General features: G+C 44.9%; 1 protein-coding gene across 8 annotated transcripts in view; it reads right to left on the bottom strand.

The window, feature by feature from the left end:
- Positions 1 to 12005, bottom strand: part of UBR5 (ubiquitin protein ligase E3 component n-recognin 5) — a 1080924-nt gene that overhangs the window by 386401 nt on the left and 682518 nt on the right. The window lies entirely within an intron of this gene.

Below are 12005 nucleotides of genomic sequence, written 5' to 3'. Positions count from 1 at the left end.
CAAACAGTTCTAGTCCTTCGAATAGAGGAAGCAAACACAGTAAGCCAGACTTCCTGATTCACATGGAAAGTGGAAACCACCTTTGGAAGAAAGAAACAGTACGCAGCATCACTGCAGAATCTGTAATACACAGGAAGGGATCCCTGCAGGAAAGAGCCTGAAGCTCCAAAACTCTCTGAGCTGAAGTTATAGCCACAAGAAAGACTGTCTTGACTGTGAGGTCCATCAAAAACGCCTGCTCCAAAGGCTCATACAGCGGACGAGCCAGAGAACACAGAACCAGATTTAGATTCCTTTGCGACTTACAAAGGAAGCCGTAGCCGAACCAAGCCCCGCAGAAAACGTATCACATCCAGATATACAGCCAATGAGCCTCTCAAAGCAAGAGGGCCCAAATATGAAAGACTTGCAATCTGAACCTAGAGCGAAGCCACTGCAAGGCATTTCTTCAGGCCATCCTGCAGAAACTCCAAGATCCAAGGGTCCTCCTGTAGGAGTGCGCACCACGCTTGGAAGCACTGCAAAGCCTTTGCGTAGGCCACTACCATGGAATTCCATTTACTGTGAAGCAACATGGCAATCACTGTCGACAAATAGCCCGGGCCCGTCAAGGTCAGATGCTCAAGAACCATGCCGCAAGACCAAAGTGGTCCAGATCCTGCAGCACGATTGGCCCCTATGTGAGAAGGCGAGAATGACAAGGCAACCAAAGCTCCCGATCCTGGTGAAGCTAAACCAAGTCAGCATAACATGGCTACCTCGGCAAATCGGGAGCCACCAGGATCACCAGCCCATCATGATCTGCTATCCGTCTCAACAGGCGCCCTATCATGGGCCAAGGAGGGAAGACATAAAAAAGAACCTCCCGGGGCCAGGGCTGAACCAGAGATCCAGGCCTTCGCTGCTAGCCTCTCGATGACAACTGTAGAATCGATCGGCCTTCTTGTTTGCCGCAGTCGCCATGAGATCAAACCCAGGATATCCCCACTGATGCACTATGCAATCAAATGCTCTTCGAGAGAGATCACTCATCGGGGTCCAATGGCCTGAGGACTGAGAAAGTTTGCTTGAATGCTGTCCACACCTGCCACGTGTGTCACGGACAATGCCACAAGATGCCATAAGAATTGCTGGGCCAGACCAGTGGTCCATCGTGCCCAGCAGTTCGCTCATGTGGCGGCCCTTAGGTCAAAGACCAGTGCCCTAACTGAGTCTAGTCTTATCTGCGTACGGTTCTCTGCCCACCAAAAGAGCTGCCGAGCCTTCACGCTCAGAGAAGGACTCTTTGTGCCCCCTAACGATTGACATAAGCCATTGCTGTGGCATTGTCCAAGCACAGCCGTACGGCTCAATGACAGAGACGATCCTAAAAATAGAGAAGTGCCAGGCGAATCATCCACAGTTCCAGGTGATTGATCGACCACTTGTGCTCCGACAGCGCCCACCAGAACAAACATGCACTCTTGCTCACCAGCCCTTGATACTTGCATCCATCAACAGGATCACCGAATCCGATATCCGAAGCAGGAGGCCCCTGGACAGCGAGAGTGGACACAACCACCACTCCAGACTGTTGCGTACCATCGCCGACCAAAGCAGGGGTGCAAGTAACGGGTCCTGCTGCAGATTCCAGAGTGACAGCAGAGCATCCTAAAGTGGATGCAGTCTAGCTCTTGCCCATGGGATCACATTGATCATCGCAACCATGGTCCCCAAGACCTGGAGATACTGCCACACTATCTGGGTCGGAGTGGTCAGGAAGGTTCTGAGGACCTCTTGAAGCTTCTCCTGACACGACACAGGTAGAAACACTTTGTTCTGCCCCATGTGAAATCGAACTCCCAGGTACTCCAAATCCTGGGTGGGCTCAATGCGACTCTTCCAGAAGTTGATCACCCAGCCCAGACATTGAAGAAACCGTACCATCTGCCAGATAGCCTGATGCCCCTCGGACAGAGAGGGAGCTCTGATCAACCAGTCATCCATATAAGAGTGAACCAGGACACCCAGGGAGTGAAGATGGGCCGTCACCACCACCAACACTTTGGTGAAGGTCTGGGGTGCCGTCGCTAATCCAAAGGAGAGAGCCACAAACTGAAAATGCTGCCCCAAGACATGGAACCGCAGAAACTTCCGATAGTCTGGGAAAATGGAAATGTGGAGATATGCCTCCATCAGATCTAGGGAGGCCAGAAACTCCTTCGGTGCCACTGATGCCATCACTGAGCACACTGTCTCCATGTAGAAGTGTGGCAATTTCAGAACTGCACTGACTGCCTTGAGGTCCAGAATCAGTCTCCAGTCATCAGATCATTTCTTTGGAAAGATGAAGTATATCGAGTATCTCCCAGAGCCCCCAAGTCTCACTCTGGCATGGGTTCAATTGCCGCAAGATCCAAAAGTCTGCGGACCTTGGCCTGCATCCGAACCACCTTCTTGGGGCGGCCCACAAAGAAATCCAGAAAATGCTCGGTTAGAGGACAGAGAAACTCCAATTTGTGGCCATAACTGAGGACCTCCAGGACCTAGCGGTCAGAGGTGATGGACTCCCATTCTGTCAGAAAGGCCGACAACTTCCCCTGATGTACAGAGGAGACAACAGCCTGACAGCTGACGGTTAGTCCTACTGAAGCGTGGTCTGGCAGATGAAGAGAACCGTTGTCCTGAAGGAGAACCCGATTACAGACGGGAATGCAGAAAGAGATGAAAATTATAATGCCCTGAACTCCTGGAAGGGCAGGGCCTGCTCCCAGGCAATACCTTGGGTTTCCAATCCTGAACACTGTCCATAAGCTCATCCAGACCCAGGCCGAACAGGAGCTGACCCTTGAAGGGCAACCGGCTCAATGTAGCTTTAGAAAATGAATCACCAGACCATTGCCTGATCCAGAAAATTCTGCAAGCCGAAAGAGTGTAGGCACCAAGCTTGGTGAAAACTTTCAAGATGTTGTATAAGACATCAGTCATGTAATCCACCCCAGAGATAAGAAAATCCAAATCACGCTGCACCACAGTGCCAGGATCATGGTGCATCTTGGAATGACACGCCCAAGCAACGAAAGATAAGGCCATTGCTGCTTTGACACCAGCCGTGGCCAAATCAAACAGACGCTTAAAGATGAAATTCATATGTCGGTCCTGAATATCTTTGGGGACTACCCCTCCCATCTGTGGGAAGAGATGTGTGCTTGGTGATCTGCACCACCGAGGAATCCACCTTTGGAGAAACAGCACTTGTCAAAACCATCCACCATGAAATAAAGTCTTGCCATAGCCCGAGTGCATTTCAGGGGACCTTCCGGAATGTCCCAGATATTGGAAAGCATACAAACCACATCAGGATTAATAGGAAAAGAAGCAGATTGTGGCCTTTGATCACTCATGAGAGAATATTCAGCAGTGACCAGCTGAACCGACCGCAGCTTCAATTCCTGCAGAGAATCAGAAATTAAATCCATAAGGGCTAGAAAAATCTGTGCACTGTGAAGTCATCCCTCAGTTCATAGGTCCCACACTGATCTGGATCGTACAGATCCACAAGATTTGCAGAGGCTGTGGCGGCTGCCGCAGTACCGGTGAGCCTGACTTCGGTTCCAGGGAAAATGGCAGAAGCACTGATAAAAGAAAACATCGATCAACATTTTGAAAAACATGAACTTCTGATAACCAGCCAGCATGGTTTCTGCAAGGTAAGATCGTGCCTAACAAACTTATTGCACTTCTTCGAAGGAATCAACAAACGGATGGACAAAGGAGACCCCAAAGACATCATATATCTAGATTTCCAAAAAGCCTTTGACAAGGTGCCCCATGAACGTCTACTCCGGAAATTGAAGAACCATGGGGTGGAAGGAGACGTACATAGATGGATCAGAAACTGGTTGGAGGGTAGAAAACAAAGGGTAGGAGTGAAGGGTCACTACTCCGACTGGAAGAGGGTCACGAGTGGTGTCCCGCAGGGCTCGGTGCTCGGGCCACTGCTATTTAATATCTTCATAAATGATCTAGAAACAGGGACGAAGTGCGAGATAATAAAATTTGCGGACGACACCAAACTATTTAATGGAGCTCAGACTACAGAGGACTGCAAAGAATTGCAAAGGGACTTGAACAAACTAGAAGAATGGGCGGCGAAATGGCAGATGAAGTTCAACATTGAGAAATGTAAAGTATTACATGTGGGGAGCAGAAACTCGAGGTACAACTATACAATGGGAGGGATGTTACTGAATAAGAGTACCCAGGAAAGGGACTTGGGGGTAATGGTGGACATGACAATGAAGCCGTCGGCACAGTGTGCAGCAGCCGCTAAGAGAGCGAATAGAATGCTTGGTATAATCAAAAAGGGTATTATAGCCAGAACGAAAGAAGTTATCCTGCCGTTGTATCGGGCGATGGTGCGCCCACATTTGGAGTACTGCATCCAATATTGGTCGCCGTACCTTAAGAAGGATATGGCGTTAGTCGAGAGGGTTCAGAGGAGAGCGACACGTCTGATAAAAGGTATGGAAAACCTGTCATATTCTGAGAGATTGGAGAAGCTGGGTCTCTTTTCCCTGGAGAAGAGGAGACTTAGAGGAGATATGATAGAGACTTATAAGATCATGAAGGGCATAGAGAGAGTAAAGAGGGACAGATTCTTCAAACTTTCTAATAACAAAAGAACAAGAGGGCATTCGGAAAAGCTGATAGGAGACAGATTCAAAACAAATGCTAGGAAGTTCTTCTTTACCCAACGTGTGGTAGACACCTGGAATGCGCTTCCAGAGGACGTAATAGGGCAGAGTACGGTACTGGGGTTCAAGAAAGGATTGGATAAATTCCTACTGGAAATGGGGATAGAGGGGTATAGATAAAAGATTACTACACAGGTCCGGGACCTGTTGGGCCACCGCGTGAGCAGACTGCTGGGCATGATGGACCTCGGGTCTGACCCAGCAGAGGCATTTCTTATGTTCTGATGATTTGCAAAATCAGATAAATCAAAATAGTTCCTACCGCAACTGTGGGCAGCTGCCATCTTGCACTCTGGAGCCCCTGCAGGAAGACACAGGGAAAAACCCAGGTCCAGCAGAGCAGAAGTCCCTGTGACTGGCCCAGAAGCCAGAGGAAGGAAAACAGGCACAGACTTTTCAACTAAGTATGCCTGATAAAGCATATTCACAATATCCAGGGGAATAAGTTCCCCGGCGGCATCTCAGATTTGGAATGCTTGGAAGACTTGTGAAGTTTTCACTGTATTCGTACTTGCCATCGCCACCACACTCCCCAGGGTCCCTAGACGTCAATTTCACTGGAGTCGGGGCAAAAGGTTCTTCAAGGACCTCCTGGGAGGTAAAGGCCACTGCATCCGTGCAAACCTCGCCCCCATCGTGGGCCGCAGCACACGTGGAGCACAGCTGCGCATTCGACAGTCATCCACCACAAATGAGGAATGAATCCAACCCATCCTGTCCTGGGGAGCCCATCTATGAAGTTTCATGCAAAAACGAAGCTTGGAAGTATGAAAAATATACTTAAATTTAAATTGGGAAAATTCCAAGATGGTCACCACGGTGCTGATTATGATGAAAAATAGCCGAAACCAGAAGTTTTGGGGTGGAAACGGAAGTGGATGGCTGATTAGTGGTTTGAACTCACCCGAACTCCATGCTGATGAGGAGCAAAGCAGCGTGTTACTTCATTGAAGGCTAACTGCAACAGAGTACAGGAACTCTGTCTCAGTGGCATCCTTGCTACGACTGTGCTAGTTGCGAAGGGAAGTGCATGGATCATGGAGGAGGTGGCCCGGTGCCTGGAGGACCGCAATAGGCTCTGCCAAAGGTAGAGAGGAGGAAACATCCTGCGGCATTTTTGCCGCAAATGCGATCTGTAGAGGAAGGTTTTTTGTTTTTTTTTCCTCCTTTAACAGAACACCCCCGAGCCCTGCCGGGGGTGGAGAAAAGTGCAGAAGAGGAATCGCAGCCTGGCTTCTGAAAATCAACTGGGGAGACTGAGATCCAGACATGAGTTATTGTCCTTCCCCTTGAGGCACTGAGCGGCTATGCTGGTGGCAGATTGTGGTCAGGGACCCTGGACTGCACTTTCCAATGGCCATAATCCGGAGGTGAGAACCAACAGAAAATTCTGTAGTTGTGAATACAACTTTGACATTGATAAGTCTGGTTTATCAAGACCGATACTTGAAGTACTGCTGCCAATAGTTCCTGGATTTGTATTGATTATTGGAGATGCATTGATATTCAGAGCATCTTAATTATCTTTAAATGAGTATCATATAGAGAGAGGTCTTTGGAATTGAGTCAAACTATAATCATTTCAGCATTGAAACTTTCATTAATACCAGCCTCTAAACAAGTACTAGAACGTGCTTTGAAATTATACAGGCAAACATTAATTCTATAGGAAATCAAGATTAGAGCCCGCTGTGAGGGAGAGACTGTGATACTGGCCTCTGACCATCATTGAGAGACGATGAGAAATTATGCTATTGATGGATATATGGCTGAGGACATTTAATTACACCTTCCATTAATCTACCAGCAGAAGTGGTAAGGAGAAATCCTGTATATATATCAACGGAAGCTGGAAGAATTCCATAGGTTTGGAGGCTTGGAGATTTGAAACAGTGGTATCTGGCCAAGTTAAGTTGGTAAGGAAAATAATTAATGAAACGAGTCTATTTGGAAATAGAACTTTGACGTAGCCATATTATGAAATAACTGGATTACTTGTCTATCTAGAAGTAAAATAACCTTGGAAATATGGCTAATAAAAAAACTAGACCTGATCTTAAAGTATATGCCTAACATGCAGAAGAATCAGCGGAAATGCTAGCCCCAAATCAAACTCTAACACAGGAGGAAGTTGAGCCAAATATACTTGGAAAATAAACATTAGAGACACTAGAATCTCCCCCGATTGATTCAGCATTGGCTAGTAAAGGGGACTTAAAACACTGGATGGCTGATATTAAACTTTCATTAGCAGTATTTACTTCAGACATCAAAGTAAATATTGATGGTTTACATAATAAGATGGACGACACGAGTCAGAATCTTCAGGAATTTGAAGAACAAATTATCACACATGATCAGGAGATATCTGAAATTCAAAAACATTGTAAACAAATAGATTTATCAATGGAGGAATTACTTCTCAAGGTTGAAGACAGAGAAAACAGGGCAAGGCAAAATAATTTGAGATTTCACGGAATTCCTGAATCAGAAGACCTCAAGGATCAATAAGTTCTTACAAACAAAAAATCCAGAAGCAGACCTGCCAAATACAGAATTTGAATGGATACATCGAGCTTTGGGGCCACGCAAAGCGGAGAGGCTAAGAGACATCATAGTATACTTTTTAAGACATTCACAGAAAGAGAAAGTGCTACCAGCAACAAGGAAAATTGATCACTTGTTGTGGAATAATGTGAAAATAGAACTGTTTGCAGATATCTCTACAGCGACTTTGAAACATCGACGAGATTGTCGTGAAGTTACCAGATGCTTGCAACAAAATAATATTCGTTACAAATGGCATTACCCATTTGGGATTTATTTTTTGCTTGAAAATAAATTACATAAAGTAACATCAGCATTAGAGGCCCAACAGTTACTTATGCAGGCTAAACTTTGGATTAATGAGGGAGAAAAACAACAACTGGAACCAATGCAATCTTCAATTACAGGACCGCCAAATCAGAGATGGCATAAAGCAGATCCAAAAAAGAGATTATAGAGACAACCAGAATAAGAGTGACTGTACTAATAATGAGAAGAATTGTTAACAATGAATACTTGCTAGATTTAAAGGGAGATAAAAAATATATATAGATATACAAATTGGGTAGATAATTATTAAAGCTGTGGAGTAACTGGGATAGAGTTAACTTTCACCAACCCTGATATCTGGAGGTAGATCTGGCTTCTGGTCCTTTCGACTAGAGACCAGATTTGGATCTAGAAACAGGGGATGGTAAGGGATTGGATGGGTAGGGGGATACATGGGTGGGGGATGTGTGCAGAGGGAGGGAGGTATGAGATATGGTTGGGGGAAACATAGACATAAGCTTGAAGAGCGACTGGGAAAATATATCTTAAGAAATACACCTACGGCAGTTTTGTACTTAATATATGACTGAACGAGTCTTCATGTCCTTGAATGTTCTAGGACTAAATTCTCATCATAAAAGACAACTCTATTTTCAAGAGGCTAGAATAGTTAAGATGACGTTTAGGTTCTTACAAGAAACAAATTTAGTACCAGCCCATGAAAGAGTTTTTTCCCATGCCCGCTATAAAGAAATCTACTTTGCCTCTAACAAATTCAAATCTAAAACAAATGGTGTAGCTATTGTATTTGCAAATTATGTCTCTTTAAATGTGAAAGAATGAGGTAGTTTGTGATAAAGAAGGTCAATACTTGTTTTTAAAAGCACTCATGAGGGGGTGAGTTATATGCTTTGTTACATCTTTATGCCCCCAATGTAAATCAAGGTGTTTTTATAACACGGTAGGGCAGGGATAGGGATCTCCGGTCCTCGAGAGCCGTATTCCAGTCGGGTTTTCAGGATTTCCTCAATGATTATGCATTGAAAGCAGTGCATGCAAATAGATCTCATGCATATTCATTGGGGAAATCCTGAAAATCCGTCTGGAATACAGCTCTCGAGGACCGGAGTTCCCTACCCCTTCGGTAGGGGTATATTGACACAATATACAGAAGGAAAAATTATAGTGGGAAGTGATTTTAATCTCACCCTAAATGTGAAGCTAGATAACTCTAGCATTGGAGTGAATTATGATAAAGCTCAGTGACGTCAACTACGTTTATTTATGGAGTCTTTGGTCCTCATTGATATATGGAGACATCAACACCTAACAGAGATTGATTATACTTACTATTCTGATGTTCACTCTTCTTATTCTAGAATTGATCTCTGGCTGGTGGGGAAAGATCTGATGGAGGTTGTTAGTTCTTCCACCATAGAAACTAGGATATGGTCTGATCATGCTCCAATTTGCTTTAATCTAGTGACAAATGTGCCCAATTTGGTAGGAAATATTGGCGTTTAGATGACAGCCTTTTGCTGGACCCCGTGCATGTGCAACAACTGGGCAAAGATTTAGGGGAATACTTACAATTTAATGATATTGAAGATATTTCTTGGGAAACCCTTTGGGAATGCTTAAAGTTGGTTATGAGAGGGAAAATTATTGGCCTGAGAACTCATGTTCGGAAGACACGTATACTTAAAATTGGGGCTTTGCAAGATCAGATTTATACATTAGAATGGGATCGTAAAGGTGGAATTTTACCCCCCGATAAAGAAGAAAAACTGCAATAACTTAAATAGACCTACAGGCGTTGGACTTAGAGATAATTAGCACTAAGCTCCAATGGCTATGCCAGGAATATTTTGAAACAAATAATAGGGTGAGTAAAATACTGACCCATAAACTGAAAAAAAGAAAACTTCACAATGTTGTTGCGCATGTGCAGGGCCCAGCTGGGGACTGTATTACTCCAAGCCATATCCAGCAAGCTTTTATTAATTATTACTACCAACTATATCAACCTGAGCATACACCTAAGGAAGCGGATATAAGCATCTATCTAGAATCCATACATCTACCTAGCCTAACACCTGGGGAAGCGACTGAACTTTCCTTGCCTATTACAGTGGAAGAATTAACATCCTGACTACTCTTGGCATACTAATGTAATTTGAAAGTCTTTCTTTTTTTTTTTTTTTTTTTGTAACATCGCTGTCTGTATACAGTCTCTTCCTCTGTAAACCGCTCTGAACTGCTTGTGGTATTGCGGTATACAAAAATAATTATTATTATTAAAGACATGCCAGTGGGAAAATTGCCTGGGTTAGATTGCTTTACTGCCAAATTCTATAAAACATTTCAAACTATTTTGATTCCCCCTTTGTTGCGTTTTCTTAATACCCTGGTAGATGGACAGAAATTGCCTTACTCTTGGTGTTTACCTGGTATAACTCTGATATTAAAACCGGTGTCAGGTCAAAATCGCGCCGGGACAAAGGCGCGCGCAGACAATTGAGCGCAGTGTGGGGGCGCGCGCCGAAGAAAATTACTGTTTTTAGGGGCTCCGACGGGGGTGTGTGGGGGGGGAACCCCCCCACTTTACTTAATACAGATCGCGCCACGTTGTGGGGGGTTGTAACCCCCCATATTTTACTGAAAACTTCACTTTTTCCCTGTTTTTAGGGAAAAAGTTAAGTTTCCAGTAAAATGTGGGGGTTACAACCCCCCAAACCCCCCACAACGCCGCCGCAATCTCTATTAAGTAAAGTGGGGGAGCTCCCCAACAAAACCCCCCGTCGGAGCCCCTAAAAACAGTAATTTTCTTCGGCGCGCGGCTCCATCTTGCGCTTAGTTGTCGGCACGCGCCTTTGTATTCCGCGATTATGTCTATGAATCATTAAAACCAGGTAAAGATCCGACTCTTTGCTCCTCCTGTAGGCCTATTTCACTGCTAAATGTGGACTATAAATTGTTAACTAAGATTTTAGCTAAACGTTAACAGACATATAAGCCTCATTTAGTAGTTGACGATCAATCTGGGTTTATACGGGGCCGCCAGACGTTTGATAATATTCGTTGAGTTTGTCATATAATATGGCAGACTACTGGTGGGCATGATTCGACCCTTATCCTTGGTATCGATGCCAAGAAGGCATTTGATAGGGTCTATTGGCCCTATTTGTTCCAAGTACTAGAAAAGATGGGGATATCTGGAACTTTTTTGCATTGGCTTCGATTGCTATATATGTCCCCTCTGGTCTCGATTAATATTAATGGAGGATATACTGAATGTTTCACCTTGGGGAGGGGGGCCCATCAAGGTTGTGCTCCGTCGCCTGTACTTTTTGCACTAGCTATGGAGCCTCTTGCTCAATTGATACGACAGGCTTTAAATATTACAGGTATAAGTTGTGGTGGGCAGGAGACAAAAATATTATTATTTGCAGATGACATTCTTTTTACAATATGAGATCCCTCCATATCACTGAAAGCTGTAGTGGAAGCTCTGACAGATTATGTGCAGGTGTCAGGATTTCGGATAAATATGTCTAAGTCAGAAATTCTAGATCTTACCCTATCAGATTTAGATTGTCAAGTTCAAGTTTAATAGTTTCTTTGATTTGTTCGCATAATCCAATTTCAAAGCAATTTACATCAGTTAAAAATAAAATAAAATAATAAAATCCACATACAAGACATACACTGCTAATTGACAATAAAACATTAGGAGGGGAGGTAGCTTAATTACAATAATAAAAAAAATAAAACCAGAAATAAAGCACAGTTACTTACCGTAACAGGTGTTATCCAGGGACAGCAGGCAGATATTCTTAACGCATGGGTGACGTCACCGACGGAGCCCCGGTACGGACCTAGTTCTAGTTGGTCGCACCGCGCATGCGCGAGTGCCTTCCCGCCCGACGGAGGAGAGCGTGGTCCCCAGTTAAGATAAGCCAGCTAAGAAGCCAACCCGGGGAGGAGGGTGGGACGTAAGAATATCTGCCTGCTGTCCCTGGATAACACCTGTTACGGTAAGTAACTGTGCTTTATCCCAGGACAATGCTCCAATGAACTGAAGTCGCTGTGTGGGAAGCAGATGCGACTTGGGGTAGTTGATCTCGAACCCCAGGAGATGGAGGAAAGAGATGGTGTGATGAGTGGCTTGTAGCACAAGTGGAGACGTAGGTGCTTTCACCAACCAATCGTCCAAGTAGGGGATCACCTGGAGGTTGTGAGACCTGAGGAAGGCCGCCACCACAATAAGGCACTTGGTGAACACCCTGGGCGATGAAGCGAGGCCAAAAGGTAGCACTTTGTACTGATAGTGACGGTGCTGTATCTGAAACCGTAGGTAGCGAAGTGAAGTTGGATTGATTGGGATGTGAGTGTAGGCCTCTTTGAGGTCCAGGGAACATAGCCAGTCGTGTTGAGAGAGAAGAGGGTAAA

Source organism: Geotrypetes seraphini, chromosome 2, assembly GCF_902459505.1.
Source record: "Geotrypetes seraphini chromosome 2, aGeoSer1.1, whole genome shotgun sequence".
NCBI classification, from domain to species: domain Eukaryota; kingdom Metazoa; phylum Chordata; class Amphibia; order Gymnophiona; family Dermophiidae; genus Geotrypetes; species Geotrypetes seraphini.
Note: the sequence above shows the minus strand (reverse complement) of the source record. Positions and strands in the feature narration are given on the sequence as shown.